Source organism: Egretta garzetta, unplaced genomic scaffold (genome assembly GCF_000687185.1).
Source record: "Egretta garzetta isolate BGI_Z169 unplaced genomic scaffold, ASM68718v1 scaffold215, whole genome shotgun sequence".
Lineage (NCBI taxonomy): Eukaryota > Metazoa > Chordata > Aves > Pelecaniformes > Ardeidae > Egretta > Egretta garzetta.
In genome coordinates this window covers 2192412-2213100 of record NW_009259719.1, presented here as the reverse complement: position 1 = coordinate 2213100, position 20689 = coordinate 2192412, and positions in this window count along the sequence as shown.

Sequence of the window (20689 nt, the reverse complement as noted above, 5' to 3'; positions counted from 1 at the left end):
TGGGGAACAAATAAAGCCGGTTTGTTTGTTCTTTAAGGTGCCATTCCACGACGAGATGGTTGATAAAGTGAGAGTTTTGACTGGAGCTTTTCCACAGCTGGGTGACATTGGAAAGCCCTTTGCCTCCCCTTGACCCAGCCTCTGCTTCGGATCCTCTGCTGTATGATAAGGAGTGAGTTAACACAGCAACCTTTCCCTAATAGGGGTACTGATTTAGTCTGTCATCCCCATTCAACCAGCTATTCTCACAAAACCTGTAAGAATTTCATCTCTCTGAGCTCTTTAGGCTTTGTGGCCAAGTGAGGTTGAAAAAATTACTTGGAGAGGGATTCAGAGATGCTGGCCTGATGTAGGACCTCACACCATTTGTCTTTGAATTCTTGGGTTGAAAATCCCACCTTGGATAATTTAAACAACTTCTGCATGTATTGAGCAGTAAGGCTTTTAGGATGAGATTATTTCTTTATAAGTTACAAGAAAGCAATCAAGCCTTTCCTTCCATCCCCACCAGATGCAGAAGTTAATTTAAAGGAACTGGGTTCCTCTAAACTTATGACCCAAGAGGGTCAACACTTGCCTCTCTGAGTGTTAACTCTGGGTTTCTGCCCCAAAGGGTGAACCTTTCCAGCTGTCAGCAAGCAGTAAGAAAGCCATCAATCAAGAAAGGACCTGGCCTTCATGCAACACTTTGATTAAACCTTTGGTTTCAAGGCTGAATCTTCTGTGCCCTTCTGTAGTCCAGGGCTCCACTGGCAAACGAACGCAGAAATGCCGCTGGGGAAAGCATGTTTGTGTGAGATTTCCAACCCAATTTTGCAGACTCAGATGTTAGGCAGTTTAGATAAGGGGATGATTAGAGGTCTAAGCCTAAGGTTTGAAATACCCAGACTTCCTGGAACCACTGGTGCAAATCCCAGCAGGGCTGACTCAGCCCTCCAACCTCCTGATGAAGATAAAGTGAGCTCCATGCAGAAGTGTGACTTGTGAGTCTCCACCAGCTGAGACCCCACTGGAGTGGAGATAATGATGGTGATGCCTACAGCATAGACAGGGTTTCGTTATGCAGCGGAGGCGTAGTGCCCCAAGTCTGTCCACACCATGGCTCCTGCTGGTGCTCTCACCTCTAGGCTGCCCCAGAAGTGATTTATGGATCCTAAACTTTTCTAGACTTTTGCTCCTGCATGTCTCGGTGTGTGTGTGTGTGTGACCAGAGTGTTGCAGTGCTTCTGGCAAAACTATGGCCCCTCTGATCTTTCTGTTGCTCTACGTATTGACCCCTTCAGAAGAGCACTGTATCAGTAGAGTTTGTGACTCAGAGAAAAGGCCTACAGAAGTATGTTACATTGCTTTTCTGTCCATCAGTTCTATGATCCAATAGTTTTTATTTTAGAAAATAAACCATACTCCCGAATCTCTGGTATGCTCTTCGCACTAACATTTGGTTTGCCAAGCACAACTACCCAAAAGTTATCAGCAAAACCCTTTTAATAAACAGTCTGAACTAATTGATTTAGCCTTTCTTTTCCTTTCTGCTACTGGACAATTAGCCAACATGACACAAAATTCTAGCACGCATTTCCTCTTTTAACTTATTCATAATATTCTCCTTTCATAATTCACAGAGTACTTGCAATTTATTCTTTTGTGCTGTGTTCTGAAAATTAAGTCATCTGATCAGGGGGATCCTCAGCAAAGAGATAAAGAAAACCACACAACTTCTGTAACCATCAAACACGGCATCGATGACTGATTTCACAACTAAGTGTATGATTTGAAATGCACTTCAGGAAAGTATTGAAACAGCAGAGCTAATTAAACCTTTGCCTTCCAGTAGCATTCACCTCATTACAGCTCAGACATTCACAGGGCAGCAAATCTGCACAGGACACATGTACTTGAATATTCTCAAGTGATACTCCCCACACTTTGTCATTCCTCATCCCATACAGAGGTGAACAGATTGTCCAAATTGGCCAAACAACAGGGTAGCAGATACTCAGTTCTATTACTCAGTCCAACATAAAAACAGTGGTAAGAAAATTATAACTCATCCTCTCTCTAGCTGCTGTTTGCACTGTGGCCAAGTGGATGATGACCCATCAGCACCTCCACCCCCAAAATGCTCTCCAGCAGAGGCAGGAGATGCTGTGCTCATTCATGGTTCTTTGAGCTGAAAGAAGCATCCCCAAACTGCCATCCACCAAATGCATATGAGTAAATTAAAAACAAGCAGGTAACTTCAAGAGAGGGGGATCCTGGACTTCGTGTTCCCACAGTTGAATTATCCCATGTCTCAAAAGGTACGACTCCCACGTACATGCTGTGATGGAAACTTCTCCAACGGCTGCAGCCACAATGGCTGCAAGAAAGCATCTATCCTCCTTCTCCTCTCAGATTTTTTGAAGACTGGTAATACTGCTCCTGCACATGCAGAAGCTTTTCTTTCAGTTGAAATAATGGTTTGGTTGCCTCTCCTCCACCCGGCTTTTTATTTTCACAAAACAGAACAGGAACACAGTACCTTTGGAGACCCCTACCCTCCTGCCACCTTTCACTGAACCTTGCAGATAAGCTCCAATGTTACTGGGGGAAGTAGTGTGACCCATTTCTTTTAAGCCGAGGCTAAAAATGGCTCCAGAAGCCATGCATGCACACAAGAAAAACTAAATAACTTTGTGGAATCCTTGGCTTTCCTAATAAAAGCGCCCACCTTCTGGTGTTTAATACCACGCAGCCAGCATTTTCTCTCTGCTTTGGTCTGACTTAAATTGTAACTCCCTCAGGGCAGCGCTTTTGCCTTTCTATTTGCTTTTAAAATGCCTTGCGTGCCCAGCAGCACCAAGTATAAAATAATCTTTAGAGCTGCAAGGAGAATAGTCTCCATGAAGACGCGCCTGAACTTTATAATGAAATTGTCTCCATGTTGAGATGTCCCGGTGCACAAACATTTCCTCGACAGGGTTTCACTAGCACAAATACTTGCTTTTTATGGTTTCATGTTGAATACACATGGAGACTGCATCTGAGCTTGGGTAAGCGTTCACATCAGAAGCAGCTTTGTAAGTGAAACTCCTGCTCAGAGAACAGAAAGAGTGATTTTTCTTGACCCATCCCAATACAGCAATAAAATTCAAATGTGGCAAACAAGTCCATCCAGGCTTTTATTTCTCCCTTCTTTCTTTCTTTTCTCCATCCCTCACCCCTCCCTTTTTTTCAAAGCAACAAACATTTTGTTGAATTGTTCTAAATAATGACAACTTTTGAAACCACTTCAGTCTGTTTAAGATCTCAGGGGGAAAATTTGGTGAATAAATGACTCGGGATAAATCAAATAATTCTGTTTAGTAACTGTCTCTCTCACTCTCCTTATCTCAATTGCTGTCCCTTACTTCTGTGTGCTCCCGCGCCTCCCTGGCCAACTCCTGGGCATCGCCCCTTGCTCTGAAGCCACCCTCTCTGCTCTTTGTCTCCAGCTCTGCGATGGTGCCCATTCCACCTTCTCTTGTCAAGCTATCAGGCTTCTCCTGTCTCATCTTCTATTGCAACTCTTTTCTCCACACGGTCCCCAGCCTCTGTCCACCAGCCCCACACATCCTGCTGCCAGGCATCTCCTCTCACCACCCTGTCCATTGTGTCCACTGTATGTTGCAGTTCTCTCCAGTGAGGAGCCCTGGCTTCTCTTCTTCCCTAAAATCAACTTCTCACACAGGCATGACCCCGCTGTCTAGACCAGACTCCAATACCTCTCTACACCTAATTGCAAAACTAAGCTAAAATCCTCCACTTCTCCCTCCTTCCCCCCTGCACCTCCATCCCCTTCCCATGCTGTCATTCTCCACCATTTGACACAGTAGCTCGAAAACTTAGAGCAGTCCTTTTCAATGGCCTTTGGGTACGGTTTGCATGAGAAATGCTATGCGGCACCGCGCTGCCTCCGTGCACCCGTGCCAGGGGTGTGCGGCGAAGTCTGAGGAGTCAAGAGAGGTCAACCATTGGCTTGACCTCCTAAGCCCATCTGCCTTCACGCAAGCAAAGACACATGCTCTAAACATGTATTATCTTTTCAGGACATTTGTTTCGGGAGCGAGTTGCGTTAAGCAAAGGTACGTCAATTGATAATAAACCTGCTCCACACTGTCATTTGTGGGCGATTTGAAGAAAAACAGACCATGTAATCAGGTCTAAGGGGTCCCTAATACCAGAGACGCTGGTGCTGTCAGCTATAGAAAATAATTAGAACGTTATCCCTGTGGCAAGGAGAATGTAAATACATCTAAAATACGACATAATGACATTCTCCTCTCTAAGCCAGGGGATCTGCTTCAAATAAAAGGGCCATTAACACAACAATTAAAGCCGAGGGGGCCGGTGAAGTAGGGAGCCGGCCTGGTGCAGGGCGAGGCGAGCGATCGCCCGGCGTAAATCTTTCGCCATCCCAGCCAGGAATGTGACTATTAGCCCTCTCATGACCCGAGGGCTTCCCAATAATGCATCTGCTCTCTGTCAGGGCCAGGATTTCGTAACGTCCTCCAGCGTGAGCCAAGGGCCGACTCCACGGTGCGGCGCCAAAGAGGGAGTCGGCGGGAGCAGGGTGGCTCCACGCTGGACGTTGGCCCCTGTTCAGCAAAGCACTTAAGTGTACGCCATAGGGCTGCATCGCGTCTCCTCTCGGGGCTCTTTGGGCGCTCGGAGGTGAGCTTCACTGAATCGGGGCCGTTCAGTCTTTCCTGAAGCAGAGCTGGACCTGTTGTCATCTTCAGCACTTCTCCTCTTCATCTCCCTTAGCGATGCACCCCACAGAGCCAGCTGCCTGTAGATGCTCTGGGAATGTTCTTGTTGTGAAACTCCAGCTCAGGGAACCTGCAAGAACCAAGGCACAGAGAGCACCCCAGAAATTTAGGCATGATTCAAAGGAAATAATGTCACTGCTTTTGCTGTTGAGGCAGCGAACACTTTGAATGTGCTCCAGGCAACATGGAGATAGTATTTTCTATAAGCTCTAGAGCAAACTTACTTACAGAAACAATGGAGATGTGCTTGGAGAGGACAGCAGTTCCTGCCATTTGTTCAGTCTGAAGTAGGTGGTGATAAAAGTCCCAAACACATCGGGAACTTTGATTCTGGGAAAAATGCATCCACCACATCCTGCAGGTTCTTGGCAAAGGAAAAATATCACTGACCTTGCAAAATCAGGTTTCACAGTAACATCAGGCTCAGACATAAGTTTTCTTAAAGCTGACAAGTTAGGTCACAAATGCAGATTTTATTTGTTTTCTTGTAGAGATAAAGGCCTCATCAAGCTCAAAAGATTTTTTTTTTAATTTGGTGACTTTTTGTGGTAAATGTAAAATTTTATATGTCCGGTGGACGTCTGTGAATGCCAGAAAACATGAAACAATACTGACCTGCCTGGTTGAGTCACGCAGGAAGAGAACACAACCAAATCCAGCTCATCAGGAAGATTCGTCAAAAGTCAGGTTTATTGCATCAACCTTCTTTTTCAGTTCTACTAACACCTCTAAGACAATGACATAGCAGGGACTTCAAAACAAGACAAAACAAAAATCCTCCGAATTTTACTTTTAAGCCCCCATGTTTCAAAATCCAAATATAAGATGCTTCCTGTGTCCTGCTTTGGGCATATGAACATTAACACCACCACCCCTCCCCAAACCGATTTAAATAGTCATAGAACACACAGAAACTTGTGGAGCTATTTAAAGATGACCTTTAATTTTCTAAAGAAGACAACACGTATCCTCTCAACCTTTATGAGTAAGGAAGATCTGAAAATAACAACTACAAGAGTAATTTTTTCTTAAAAATCTTATCATACACTGAGAAAACTATTAGAAAGGCATACAGAGAAAATTTCTCCCTACGGTGCATTAATGACTTCCACAAAAGGAGCACTTGTTTAAGAACAGAGAAGCTGAATAGCTCAAGGTACGCCAACTGAAAACCAGGACTTGACATCCAGAAACACTTGCTTCTCATGAAACAAGACTGGGATCTGGTTGCCAAGAAATTCAGAAAATCAGACCCACTTTCAGGGGAAAGAGAATATGTCTCATGTGCAGTCTGGGCTGCGTGGGCACTCAGTCCATCCCCTACTGATGGATGCAGGATCAACACCGGCCAGAGGATGGACACCTGGGCTAAGAGAGAATTATGCATGTCAAGGCACAGCACACATCACAGGAGTATCTTGGTATGGAAAAAATTACGTCAGCAAAAAATTAGCTGCACGTCCAATGTAGAATAATCTTTGAAGATTCTCATTACAAGTAAACACAAGGATAATAACTAATGGATAAGCTAATTAGTCATGCAAATCTGATGGATTTTCACTGCCTCCTTCCAGCCGCTTCTTTAGAAGGCATTTTTATTTTCTGAGTAGTGCACAGTTCAGCATCCAATTCATATTAGTTGGGCAAAAAGACAGTCCTTTAATCTTCTGACACTTTGGTCCTCAGTGTGAAACACATGGAAACTTTCCATCAGAGAAACAAAAAGAGTGATAATATAAAAGAAAATATTAGCAAAACTGCCATGGAACAAAATGAGGTGGTGTTCTCTGGCAGATCTCACGCCTGAGCATTGTGGATAGCAGTAACTTATAACCTGCGAATGCAAGGACAGCAACCAATGCATTTGTCTCTTTCAATTATGTGAGCTGCCTTATATATAATAGAGCTAGTAAAAATAATCTGAAAAAACCCAACAGCCAGCCTTTATAACTAAGGTCACACTGGCCGAAAGGGTTGTGAATGTTCCAGCAAGCTAGAAACAAGTTTCTAGACAGCTGGAGACATTTTGAGCAAACATGGGCCAAATTAAACCGACGTGGGAAGCCAAAGTGAAACCAGTAAAAGCTTGCCTACTCAGATGACTTTTGTTTGAGCTGGAAGCTAAATTCAAACAAAATTCCTAGGATGATACTGCTTCAACCACGACAGCAGTCACCTGAGTCATGTGATAAGCACTTTGCTTTAAAAATCTCAGCGTGTCACTCCTGAGAACATTTTCTCATCAGATCCATGAGAAGCAAAAAGAAGGGGGGGGGGGAAGAGAAAATAAAAGCTTTTGTACAAACCCTGTGAACCAAGTCCCCTATGTCTCTTTCCTTCCAGACATTTCTGAAAAAAACAGCTCACTGGAACCACAAAGAACAACAACAACCCAGCAGCATTCTAATACGGGACATCCTGCCGGACCAGCCTGAGCCAAAGGAAAAAAGAAAGCCACAAAAGTCAGAACTCAAATTGGACACTCAAACCCAAAGCCTTACGTTCTGGGGCATTTTTTTCATTTAAACTAATCTAATCAATTGGTCACCATAATAGAGGGTTCAAGCAGCTGGCTTAGTTAGGTCCATCTGTGACGAACCTTAGAACCAAAGCCATGTGTTCAAATGCACGCACGTTTGAAAATGCAAACAAAAGATCAACTATTATGTTTTAAAATATCTACAGTTGACTTTGTGCATCACTACTAATAAGTATCATAGCACACAGTATAGTCCTAATGTTGTTTGTGGAGCCTCCTATCAGTTCCCTAGAAATCCAGTTTATACATTATTAAGTCCCAGGGACGGATTTCCTCTCATACTGACTTACAAACCATGGGTGAAGGTTTATCAAGGGTCATTGCCTTGTGCTGATGACCCTATCTTGGGAATGGCTGCAGATCAGAGGGCACGAGAAATAATATGAAACGATTATCAAGAAAAGGAAGACTATAAAACAAGATAGGAACCTGGGAAGAGTGCAGTTTTTTTCCAGGAAGCAGTAAATATCTGGAAAACTGGAAGGAAAAAAAATCCTAATTAACCATGAGAAGCATTCCTTAAAAGCAGAACTCTTAAAAGAAAATTAGTGGCAAAGCTTACACATATGGTAATATCCAGTTGTTATCTTCACCTATGAGGTTGTATCCACTTTGCTTCCTTCCTACCAGCTGCAGAATAAGATTTCATGGCTCTCCTGAGTAGAGCAGGGGCACTATGTGCCTCACTGCACTGGTCCCCTGTTGCCTGCCAGCCTGGAAAGAAAAGGCTGGGAGGATGAAGCACAGCCGAGCCCAGTCCCAGCACGGCGTCAGATCATGGCTGGACCACAACTCCCAGCACGGAGTCCAGCTTGGACCCAGGAGCTGGAAAATGCTCCTTGGCCCCTATTCAGCCTCTGGGATGTTTTCCAGAATGAACCAGCTCCAGAGCCAAGGTCTGATAAAATGGAACCTGGGACTGGACCAGGCCTGTCTTTTGGATCCACAACCCCAAAACCCAACAGCAAGATGCCACAAATCCACCACTATGCTTGACAAATTGGGTCACTGCAGGCAGCATGCATCTGATGTCCTTGTTTGGGTCTATCGTATGTTCCAGTATGGTGCAACTCTCCCTTTGATGGCCGTTTACCTCAAATAGGACCTACATGTGCTCAGTTTTGCTAGCTCAGAGCTGTCTCCAACTTTGCTCTACTCTTCGCTGCCTTTTTTCATATTCTGCAGCTTCACAGAGATAAACTCAACAAGTAAATGGCCAAGGGATGTTGAGGCTGCTGCAAGAACAAAACCAACCACTGACTTCTAGTAAGGCAAGGGCTTAAATTCTCCTAAGAATAAACTGGTTTTTATTGCAAAAGAAAGAAAAATTCCTAGCAACAACAACAAAAGAGATAAATGTCCTAAGAGAATATCACAGAACTGGGGTGAATTACTTTAAAATAAGAAATTCAGGGTGAAGGGGAAACTCCCCAAAAGTGAACAAGTGCTCTTCACAATTTAAACAAGGGATGGATTTTTTCCCCCTTTTTTTCTTCCTTTCTTTCCAGCAGCTAGAAGTCCCATCTGGTTCCTGTTTCTATTCGTCTGATCTCCCAGAAACTTCTAAAAGCCATAAGCATCAGCCAAAAATTCCCCAGGCATGGACTCCTTTCCAAAATAGCCCACAAAACGGCATTTTTTAGGTGGGTTGGTTTGGAAGGAGCAGAGGGGGGGATGTTGATTTCTGTAACATTCCTAGGAATTTCTTGCATCTATTCTCCCCTCTAGAATTTCTTCTCTGCCTGAATACCCCTTCCACTTTCCGCCAGCACGCTGGCCAGCACAGGCACTACCCACTCCCATGTGGCAGGATTCCGCTCTTCTTGTGGGAGCTCACAAGAAGCAGCTAAGAGGCTTTTATCCTGAAGGAAGGCAAATGAACTTGCAATCCCCTCACAGATGAGGTCTCCTCTGTTGGGTTGGTTTTGTCTGGAGGTTGCATAACTGGACATTTTCCCCTGCTAAGGTGTTGTCAAGACAGGACTTTTGGAAATAGCAACTTGGTGTAAATAGGTAAGACAAAGAGGATTGGATCATCTCTACATGCTCTACTCCATGGCCTTAGGGACAGGTGGAAGAGTTTGAACATTACCCACAGACCCTCAGCTCCCATCTGGTCTGGAAGCAGAGGCAGTGGTGTGCGGCACCACTGGCTCTCATTGCTAAAGGGAACGATGACTTTCCCTGTGCAGGCACAGCTGGAAAGGGGTGAAGGCTAGTTGAGATGGGGACACTCACCTGGTGTTCCTTTATGACAGTTTTGCTCCATAGACACCTGGATGATCAATAACCGGTTCTTCTCAAAAGCAACCAGTCTGTCCAATTTCTGTACATTTAGGATCTGATTCAATCAAGCTTTAATAAAGGCAGTTAGCTCTCACTGACTTTTGCATGTGCTTAAAATCTTTCCTGGACACTTTACACAGCTAAGACCAAACAAATGCCCAAACAAAAGCAGCCCCATTTAATTCATTATGGGCAGACCTCTTGGCTGCACCCATGCTTCTTGTAAAGGTGCACAGACCCGTCATGGAGAGACTTCAAGCACCTTGGGCTCCTCTGCTTCTGAGGCCACATAATCCTTCACTGGATCAAAACAAACATAAAAGTACAATCTTTCAGTGATTCAGAAACACAGGGAGAACACGATAGCTCCAGGGATGGGAGGTGAACTCTAGAGATCTACTCCCCACAAGCAAGCAGTCCAGGTCACTGATGACGAAATGTTGCTACTTTTAGACATCTGAATTAATGAGATTAATTTAACCTCACAATAGAATCCAGCTGCCTGGCCGGACCCATCTAGCATTTGTAGTAGAGCAACAGAATAATCTAAAAGGTCACAGCCTTATCTCCACACCCTGCACTTGCTTGGGCTCCATGCCCCGCTTAAGAAAAAAAAAGTCAGAGGCATAACAGAGAGCAAGCAGGCTCTAGGGCTCTGTGGCACAGCTCCATAACACAATGTGATGCCGTGCAGAGTTCAGCACGTTAGCTTCAGGAAGCATCCCAGAAACAGCACAGCGATGGCAGTATGATGACAGCATCCAAGTTAACCTACCTTCCTCAGCAGGACCGTTTCAGTACCAGCTCAGCAGATGCTCTGTGGCATGATCGGCTTTGCTGGCAGACTCCACAGAGACTAAAGGCTGAATGGGCCAGAGACCAACATCACCACTTGGGTAAGCCTGTCCAGCCAAAGTTGAAGTACACTGGCCAGAGGCAACAGGCAGAGACTTTATCTTCTGCTGTCAAATGCATCCACTCAACAAGCCTTTGGGTTTTCTAAGCATCTAATCCAGTTTGAGAAGATACCAGTGAAGTTCTCTGGACCTCCTGGCACAACTGTGGCACATCAGAGATCACCAAAAAATCCTGACATCCCCTTCCCCTCGCAGCCACAAAACAGGTGAGTTTGAGCTAGCAAGATATTTGTACCAAAGACCAACTGGCATTTCTAGGCAACGCGCAGTCTGAGGTGCCGCTAAGAACATCTCTCAAACCCTCAGCAACAATTAAATACTTCATCAATAAAAAGTAAACACACTTCATTTTCTATTTATAAAAGAATCTCTCCCTCCCCCCCAATGTTTTATTTTAGCAAGTGCACTCAACCATGTTCTCAATCTGCACTTCATTTCCTGCTATTCAGTTTTCTGTGGTTCACAGACAAAAATACCTGGGGGAAAAAAAAAAGCACAATACCAGATCCCAGGGGACTCTGATTTACCACAGCAGAAAAATGTGGCACACTGTATAACAGGAGCCCACTGCCCAGGCTGGGAGCGGGCTGCACAATGGATGGGGCAGAGATGGTTAAGTTCAGAGGCAGTGATGCCAAGAGCTTCTCAAGTCCTCTCCCAGCCAAGATGACAGTGGAGGGTAGCCCTGTCTTCCTCTTCTATCATTGATCCCTGTAGGAGCAGTGAAGAAAGCAAGGGGGTCTTTCCATGCAGGGCAATCCTCCAGACGAAGAGAAAGAGCAACCAAGAGCTTCAGTCCCTGCTCCTGCCAGACCAGGACCTTTCATCATCCATCATGGAATAAAAACAGAGGAATGCATATCTGCAGCTGTTTCCATCCAAGAGGATCCTAGGGCACTTGGTCTTCTGCAACTGTAATCATCATAAGGCATGAGAGCAGGCACAACCTGGTAGCTGATCACAACAGGATTTATAGATGTACAGGGTGTCCCCAGGGCTGCCGGCAGGAGGAGGCCATTCTCCTGGTGATTTGGACAGAAGGATGAGGTTTGGGAAGAGAGATGGAAAGAAGGTCCTCCTTGCTCACTGCAGCACAGACTCTCCTCATCCTGCAGATGCTTCTGGTGCTGCTTCCTGCCAGAGAGGAAACACAGGACACAGGTGAACCAAGCCCAAAAAATAATCCACCAAAAGAGAGGCAGCAGATCCACCTCCACAACTGCAACAGGTCAGGGCAGCCAAGGGAGAGCAACGTGAGGCTGGAGATGAAGACATGGCCATCCCAGCAGGCACGGTCCCACCCTGCCTGCCCCACCAGTTGCAGCAATGATGGAAAACACAGTAGGGACCTCACTCACACATTTTTACCACATCCCTTCACACCAAGCAATGTGAAACAAGACACTAAATAGGTGACACAGCATCAGAAACATTAAGCCTTGTCTGAGCTCCAGCTTCCCCTGCTATCCCCAGCAGAGAATTGCAGCCACGGGATTTGCTGGGGTTGATGTAGCAAAGGGGAAGGAGAGGGACAGAGCCAGGCCAGAGGACACAGAGAGGGAAAAGATGGAGAAAGGAAAGACCAGGGGAAGGAGGAGGCTTGGGGCTAAATACAAGTGTTAGGGAACAGAGAAGAGTTTGTAAGCACAGAGATGGGAAGGCTGAGAGGGAGAGCCAAGGATAAATTGTTTTGATGAGTGCTCCAACCCTGAAATAAATATAACCACCCAAGGGGGCTGTGTGACTCAGTCTGACATTTTGGCTATTTTTTTTTATGCCACCAGATGTAATCAATTTAGCTGGGGGGCGAGGGGGGAAGCACACACATATTTTTATTGCATTCTAATGTCCGCAAAAAAAAAAGGGGACATGTTTTGTTGTGGGTTTTGTTTTCTAATCATAGTATATAGCACTTCGTGCAAAACCGAGTGCAAGCAGAACTTCCACCTGCCCTTCACCATCACAGAAATAGGAGTTTTAGGGACTGGGGGCAGATCAGTCTGTCTGGGGGTAGCCAGAGCAGCCCTCTCATCTTCTCTGCAGCAGGGACAAAACCTCCGAGCTGAAGGAGGACGTAAAGGATTGCTGTGCAACTCTGCTCCCATTCGCCTCAATATGCACGAGAGAACAAATATGGCCAATAACATCCTAAGATATTGTCGTGCTGAAATTCTTTGTTTACCAAGAAACGACATGTTGAAAGCCCTTGGCATTTATGAAGCAGATGATTTCTATTCATTTATTTGAAGCATTTTACAGTACTTACCCAGACACTTGGAGCGATTATCTTGCCAGATCTCATGTGGAGGACTGGGTCAGATGGGCGAGCTCCAGAAAAATCTCCTAGTGTCTTAGAGGAAGTGGTATGGTACTTGGGGAGGTGGTGCTCACCCCTCCAAGCCCATCAGTACCAAGGCAAGGGAGGGGGCTCATCTTATTGCTTATTGCTTTCAGTTGTAGTTCCAATTGGGCATACACAAACCCTCAACTCCTGTCCAAACCTGTGGGGAAATGTTCCTGCGCACTATTAAACAGCTCCTGCATTCCACCCAGAGGCTGATGCTGTTCTGTGGTAGGTGAATAATTCTTATATTTACTCTCTGCAAAATATTTTGGACTCTGGAGAGTTCTTGCTCAGGCAGACTCCTCCTGAATTAATAACAGCTTTGCCTGAGCAACAGCTAAGAAATGAGAAGAAAGTGCTGCAGAAATCAGTGTTCTTTAATTCATCCTGGTGATGGGCTCTACAGATAAAAGTGCTGTCAGGAAATACCCATTCCCCTTTTCTGCCGTACAACTGTCCACCTCTCCCCCATGTCTTTGGAGAAGCCACAGGAACTTAGCCCAACACAGGACCTAGGATCACACATACAAAACCTAAGCAAAACTATTCACTGAGCTACCAAGTCTCCATCCAATGACCAACATAATGTCCGTTATATCTAACATCTAAGCCATCATTGGCCCTGCATTTTATTTTAAAATCTGCAAGGAGGTAGCATTCCTCAATACTTCCACCATGGCTAGATCTTTGGATGCCTTCTCCTTGCATGGCTCTTGGCATAGAAAAGCAGCCCACATTAAACCTTCCCTTGTAAGGCCTCCCTTTTGTCAGCTCTCTTTTAATTAACCCCACTCCCGTTTCCTAGGAGTCTCTGTGCTGAAGGCCATTAGGAACAGGGAAGTTCTGTGAGGTTGCTCAGTTTATAAAGATGATCTATAGTATCTCTTCATTTTCAACTCTGAGCATGTTTTTTTTTCTCTCTTGAACACATCCCAGAATCTTAAACTCTACTTCAAAATCAAATACATCACATTTATTTAAAGCATCACAGTTGCTTTTATCTGTTGTGTTAATTATAAAGATTTTTTTTCCCTTTTAAGTGGGAGTCGTTTGAAATATATATAAATGATTCTATAGCATGACTTTCTTATCACCTACTCTAACATTTCAAATCAAGTCATCCACTGTGAGGCATTCTGGGCATTTTGCAAATTAGCCATTTTGAATGCATTGCGCATTCAAGGAACTATTTAATGTGTTCAGTGCGTAGATTCCACCAATATTGTACATGTATATGCATGCCTGAAAGTGCCAAATTGATATCTACTCACAGGGACAATCTTGGAACATTCAAGAAGTTGCCCCATCACAACGGGGCAGAGAAGGGAATAGTGAAAATTCTACATTTGCGTGATGACCTTGTATTAACTTTGCAATGCTGTTAATCCTTGGACTGGAGCTTGCTAACTTTTGAAGATTTAATTAGTTAAGCTTAGTATTTGGTTATCCTAACTTTCTAAGGAAAAGAAGGCTGTCTAAGGAAAACAATCTTTAAGTTTGAAAATCCAGGGGAAACACATGTATTAAACCACAAGACTCCCATAAATGCTAAATTCGACCCTGGAATAGCTGTTACAGAATCACCATGAATGGAGGTTTCCCAGTTCCCAGAGGTAATTTTTAGTCCTTCAGTCCTAAACAGCTTTTTCTGTATTTCAGCTGTCCTTAAAAAAGCCCAGTAACAAACCAAAAGCCTCCTACCAGAGATACTCTTAACTAAGTTAACACCAGGTTTTTAAGTCCGGCATCCTCAACCCAGATAGGAAGAAAGGCAAGCTGCAAATCCAATACTTGCAGTAAGATACCCATTTTAAATTTCCACAACTTTATAACTGATAAAATGCTTTTCCTTAAGCTGAATAATTTTTCTAGCCTCCTCACTAAGGAGATGGAATTGAAGTCATGTTAAAAAAAGAAGTTGATATATTAGATGTAGGAAGTGGAGATTCTTGCCTTTATGTTTTTGAATCATCCTTAAGAAGTAGAGCAGATCAGAACCTAATGATCAAAATAATTTTTTTCAATAGAAAATGTAGTTTTCTATTGAAAAAAATTGTAGTTTCACAAAATCTAAACATTCCATGGAAAAACTTTAGTTTTGCCAGAGCTGTTCAGTTTTCCACTGGGGGAGATCTAAATAAAACATTTCCTTTTAAGTTCCAGTTGACTGAAATGTAAACTTTTAAGTCACTTTTCCAAATAAACAAACAAGTAAATAAATCAGAATCCATCCTCTAAAGATTTTCTTCAGCCCTATCTCTCCTCAGACATGAAAGATGGACATTCACCATGGGGCAGAGATTAGCAAGGAGGTCCAGAAAGAGGACTTCAACCAGCACAGTCTATACCTGCAGCAAAAATGCGTCACTGGGCTAAGACGAAGCATGGAAAATTTCAGCCCAAAAGGAATGAGTCTCAGAAAGATACGAGCACAAGTGAAGGAGGACAAGCAGGAATAGCAGTTGGAGCTCAACCTCTGTTCCAGCAGCTCTTGCCAACGACTGTGAGTGCTAATAAGTAACAGTCCCCCTGTGCATGCCACGTGCAGCCACAGCAAGATAGACACGTTTGTTTCTGCTGTTAAACAGCCCAAAGTAGATACTGGCTGTGGTCGCATTAGTGGAGATCCACACCAGCATCCTTACACCCAGGGGCAACATCCCTTGGAATGCATTATGTTAAGGACAATGTCCTACTTTGCTGAGCCTCCATTTATTGACTCCTGCAGCTGCCGGCAGCTTGGGAGTCTTGCAAGCACCAGAGCTGGGGTTGGGTACCACCATCCCATGCACATCTCCAGTGCAGTCTCAGGTCCTTCTGCATGTCTTCCTTGACCACGGAGGCATCCACATGACCGGCAGGGAGGGTGTGTGGGGTAACAGCACTGATTGCCAGTCCTTTTCAATCTCTTTGCCTGCCAGAACTGGTTCTGGCCAACTGTGACTTCTGTTGCAGAGGGAGATGTTGCTCCTATGGGGAGGAAGGGTTTCATGGAGCCTTTCCTCTGCACGCCCAGTCTCTCCTCGCCATCCTTGAGGAGCTGGCACTGCTGAGACCTGAGCGCAACCAGAGATGACTGCAACCTGAGTCCTGTCCCAGCCCAAGAGCCCCACACAGCTTCTCCCCAAATGCATCTCTCTATGCTCCCTGCTCAGAGCAGGACAGCTGTCCCCAGAAGGCAGTTCTCAGGACACTTTTCAAACAATCCAATATAAATGGAGTTTTCAAACCTATTTCTTCACAGTTTCTTCCTGCCCTGAAGCACCTTTTCCCTCTGTTCACCCTGCTGGGGCTCAGCAAAACAGGGGGTGTTTTCATTTTCTCTGGAAAATGGAAAGAAAAACAACAACAACAAAAAAAATCAGAGTTGTCAACTCTTGCAATTTTAGTCCCACAGTACTTGATATTTTTCTTCACCCCTTCCCCAGCTTCTTGCTCCAATGTATTATGCAAAAATCTCAGATTTCATTTTAAAAAGAGAAGAAAAAGGAACAAGAAGTTCATGGGCCTCCAGGTTCTAGAGAAAAGCTGAGAAACACAAGCTCAGCACACCTTAAAGCCCCCTCCAAACCAAAAGAGCAAGCATGGGTGAACTAAAATCTTTTTCTTTTTTTTTTTTTCTTTAAGGAGGTGATTAAAAAAACCCCTCATGACATGAAGGATCCAATTGATTTTGAGCCCTTAGGGGGGTTATGTGAAGGGCCAGCTAATTCGATAGGTACTACCAATGGCTAGCATTGGTCAGATTTTAGCTCCCAGTGTAGTGACATGGAGATGATGAGAGGGTGGCATTTCCCTGGGACATGGGAGGCTTGAAGTCACACGCTGCTCTGCTCACCCACCCCAGTGCCAGACCATGAACGGTCTGGCCATGCCCACAGCTGCAGCATGGAGACAGCCTCAAGGACAACTTCAAGCTGCTCGATCTCTCCATCTCCTGAGCTCATGCCCACCACCTCCTACAGCCTGGTCAGGGGTTCTCCCTAGTTCTGTGAGATGCCTGGCGCAGACAGTCCCAGGCTGGACCTGACCCATGCTGAAGATGGGCAGGGACCCCCACCACAGATCCTGGTGTGTGGGATCTCATAGGTGCCTGGCTGAGACAAAAAGGCTGAGGACTGACATTTCTAATTAGGGTGTTGGGACAGATCTACCTGCTGCATCACTGCCTCAAGGGTATATGCCTGTTCCCCCCTCACTGCAAGCCTCTACCAGTTTGGAAAACCTTGCAGAGCAAGAGCTTGTGCACGAGTATTTTTGCAGTCCTTTTCAGGCGTACGCCTTGGTCAGATGCTTTCTCCAAAGCTGCTTGCTCAGTGCCTGGCCCAAGGCTTGGCAGCCTCATGCCTGCTCCATTCCTGCCTGGTATGGGATGCCCCCAGCCACCCATGTTTGCTGGAGTTGTCCCTCCTGGGAAAGGCTCCGGGTGTAACCACAATGCCTGATGTCAGGCCTGGCCGATTGTCCCCTGTTGTTAGGAGCAGGGCTGAGTTTCTATGCCACACCTCAGCCGTCAGGAAGTGAAGGGGCATAAATCTCAGCTGGAAAGGGAAGGCGGCATGCAGCTCAGTGGGGTTTCCAAGTTGCCCTAAGAGATGGTCCTGGGGTGTCCGTCCTTACAGGAAAACAAGTGTCCATGTGAGCCATGGGCTTTCCTGGGTAGAACAGAAGGTCTGAGGAGGTTAAAACACTGCATGTAGATATGGCCAGCGAGCTAAACAATGTTTGGAGGTGCAGGGTGCACACAGAGAGCGTGGACTGCCTTCTCCACGTGCTGGGGGATCGTTCACTGACCCCAAGGATGGGCCCTTCTGTGCCTGCTGTCTTTCCTCTGCACTTTTAAGAAATGTGCCAGGAGAGGCCACTTCATCCCTGTCTCAGGAACCTGTTTCAGAGAGAGGAGACACATTCAGACAAGGAAAGTAGCTGGACCACTTGGAGATTTTACTTTTCTTCTGTCTTGTTCTGACTTTTTTTTTTTAAAATCTAAAACACAAGTCATCCAACCTGAAATTTTGTGGCTGCTGTTTATGTATGGAAAATATTTAACAGTTCAAGTCAGAAACCCCAAAATTCAGAAACTTAAGGGCAATCCAAAACTCCTAGGGTCTTCAAAATCAGACTAAAAATACCATGAGAACAAGCTCCCTTGAACCAGATACTAATTTTCTGCAGCAGTGTGAAGGAATTATAGCTGTCCTAAAGCACCAGCTGGGAACTGCCCTGACATTTTCATGTCATCTGCTCCCTGGTCCTCTTGTGTAGGCCATGCAGGGGTGGGCTGGAGGCTTTCAGGCCCCTGCTGTAATCCAGCAAACCTTGGCTGGTAGAACCAGCCCCAGAAGAGACTCCAGCTGGCTTAAGTTAGAGCAGCCACGGGGCTGCTCTAACTTAAACCCCCTGCCGGTTCAGTCCTGGGCCAGCTCTAGGATCTGGGAGGTATAAATGTGGCCGAAAGCCAACTCTGCCTGCTCTCTTCCTCCTCTGTCCCAATAGGAGCTAGAGGTCCAAACCCCATTTAAAGATGTCTCTAGAATAAGACTCCAGAGGGACACCTTTGAGCTCCTGGTTACATTTAAAATCCAAGAACAGGGATGCCACCATTTAGCCCCATCTTCCTTCCTTACCTTCTCTCATTGCAGTGCTTGCAACCACAATATTGAAGCCCAAACATGAGGAAGCGTGCAAGGACAGGTTATTCCGTGGAATGGCTGATGCTTTCTGCCCTTGTTTGACTTCCCAGGCAGCCTCTCCCCTGCAACTTTGGTATCTCCGCTCCTGTAGGGAACCAAGCGATACAGACCAGACAGAGGCTTTCCCCCCCCCCCCCCTTTTTTTTTTAAAGAACAGAAAATAAGAAAGTAAATTAAAAACAAACAAACAAAACTTTCCCCAAACGTTTCCAGAGCGCTGATTCTGGTTTGAGCTTTGGCCATAAGATCACAACCGATTTAAACAGCCCTGATTCACCCATATGGAGAGACACACATAATCATGTGCAATGGTAGGAATTACCCTGATAATACAGCCTGAATTGTCCTGCCCCTGCCCTTCCTCCTTGCCTTTTGCCCTGCAGCTAGCAAAGATAATGAGTAACAGTGATATTAAACAGGGATTTGGGGTTTTTTACTTTTTTTTTTTTTCAGAAAGGGGATAACACACTACAGTAGATAGAAAAATCCATCCGACTTTATTTAACTGTAACATTTATTAAGAGCAGTGAAAAGGTCAGTGTGGAGCTCCCAGCGTATTGGCTAAACTCCTTTCCCCAGCCTTGAATGCGACAAGAAAGCAGATCCTTTAAGATGCAACTATCTTAAGCTCCCCTCCGATGGTTAAACTCTTAGTAATTCCAGGTTTTGGAGACAAACGTCAAAGCAGAGGGCTCTTCCCTTCATTATTCAAGTAAAGGCCCCATCAATATTATCTGTAATAAGAATCTGCTGTTGACATGGCTCACCCCGCAGTTCCTGTTCCAGGCAGTAGTCCCTGTCAATAGGATTAAAGTGGAGGAATGCCTTTGACAAGTCCACTGGCTGCTGATTCATTGCTGCCATCAGGCTGCCGGTTGCGAAAGGCACCGGGCACCATTAGCCCGTCCTGCCACAGCCGGCCAGGGCAAGTGGCCCCAAAGCTTTGATTTCTGGTGCTGGAGGGGACCTCCCTGGAGCTGCAGGAGGAAACGGGGAGAGGGAAAGCCTGCGAGCGGTTTGCACCTCTCGCACCCTACTGTGCCTCTTTTGGCTGAGTAATGGGCACATCAGCTGATGGGAAGTTTTGAAGTGATTTGATGAGCAATGCCGAATCGAGTGGCACAGGGCAGCCATCCACCATGCATGGGATGGTGGGGAGTGTTCCTCAGCCGCTGTCACCGTCACGTCTGCGTCAGCCTGGGAGGCCACATTGCACATTGAGATGAAAGAGGAACTCACTGCCCTCACACCGGAGCCGCTCTCAGTGCCAAGCAGCCCATGGGAAGCCAAGAGCAGCGACACCCGAGCAGTGCAGCCATGGCAGCTGCCAGACCCGAGACACAACGGCACGAGGAATCCAGAGCGAGAGGCACGAGCTGACAACCCTGACTCAACTTTCTCCTGGAGCTTAGCCGTGCTGCATTGGTCATGAGGATGTGCTCGAGGGACCAGGAGTTACACCATGGTCAAAATAAGACGGTGTGGGTAAAAACTCCAGAAGGAAAGCTCCGGGCACCAAGAGCTGCAGATTCCCGGTGCATGGTTGGGCACATCCAGCCCTTGACAATAATGGCTCACATTTTCCTTCTCCTTTGCCTCCTTGTTTAATGCAGCTCTCCATACAAAGGCTCTGTTCTTACCCACTGGTTTGCAAAGCCACTGGCTCCCCCTCCCCTGCAGGCTGGCAACTGAGGTGGAGGAGCCAGAGAAGGGACCAGGCAGCCCCGCACCGCCGCTTTCAGCCCCTTTGGAGCCCACTGGGTCTGACGCTGGCTAAAAACCAGCACTGAACCACAAAAGTAAGGGAAAAAAGCCAGAGAAAATCCAAGCCTCCTAACCTTCTACCTCTCAACTCTTCAAGCGGAGCACGCGGGACACATGTGCACACACACATTAACACCCTCATCTTTTCCAGTGACTAAGCCCCTGTCTAATTCGCTCTGTTCCTGTTCCCTCAGGTGCTGAGGCCAGGTCAGGAAGCAGGCAGCCTAGAGTAAATAGATTAGCTCTTTTTAAAATAAAACCTCTATTATTATCCTTAGGAAAAAAAATAACAAGCCTCATTTTCAGGAATTGTTACATTTAATTAGGCTGCAGGTTCCACTGGGCTCTACAAATGG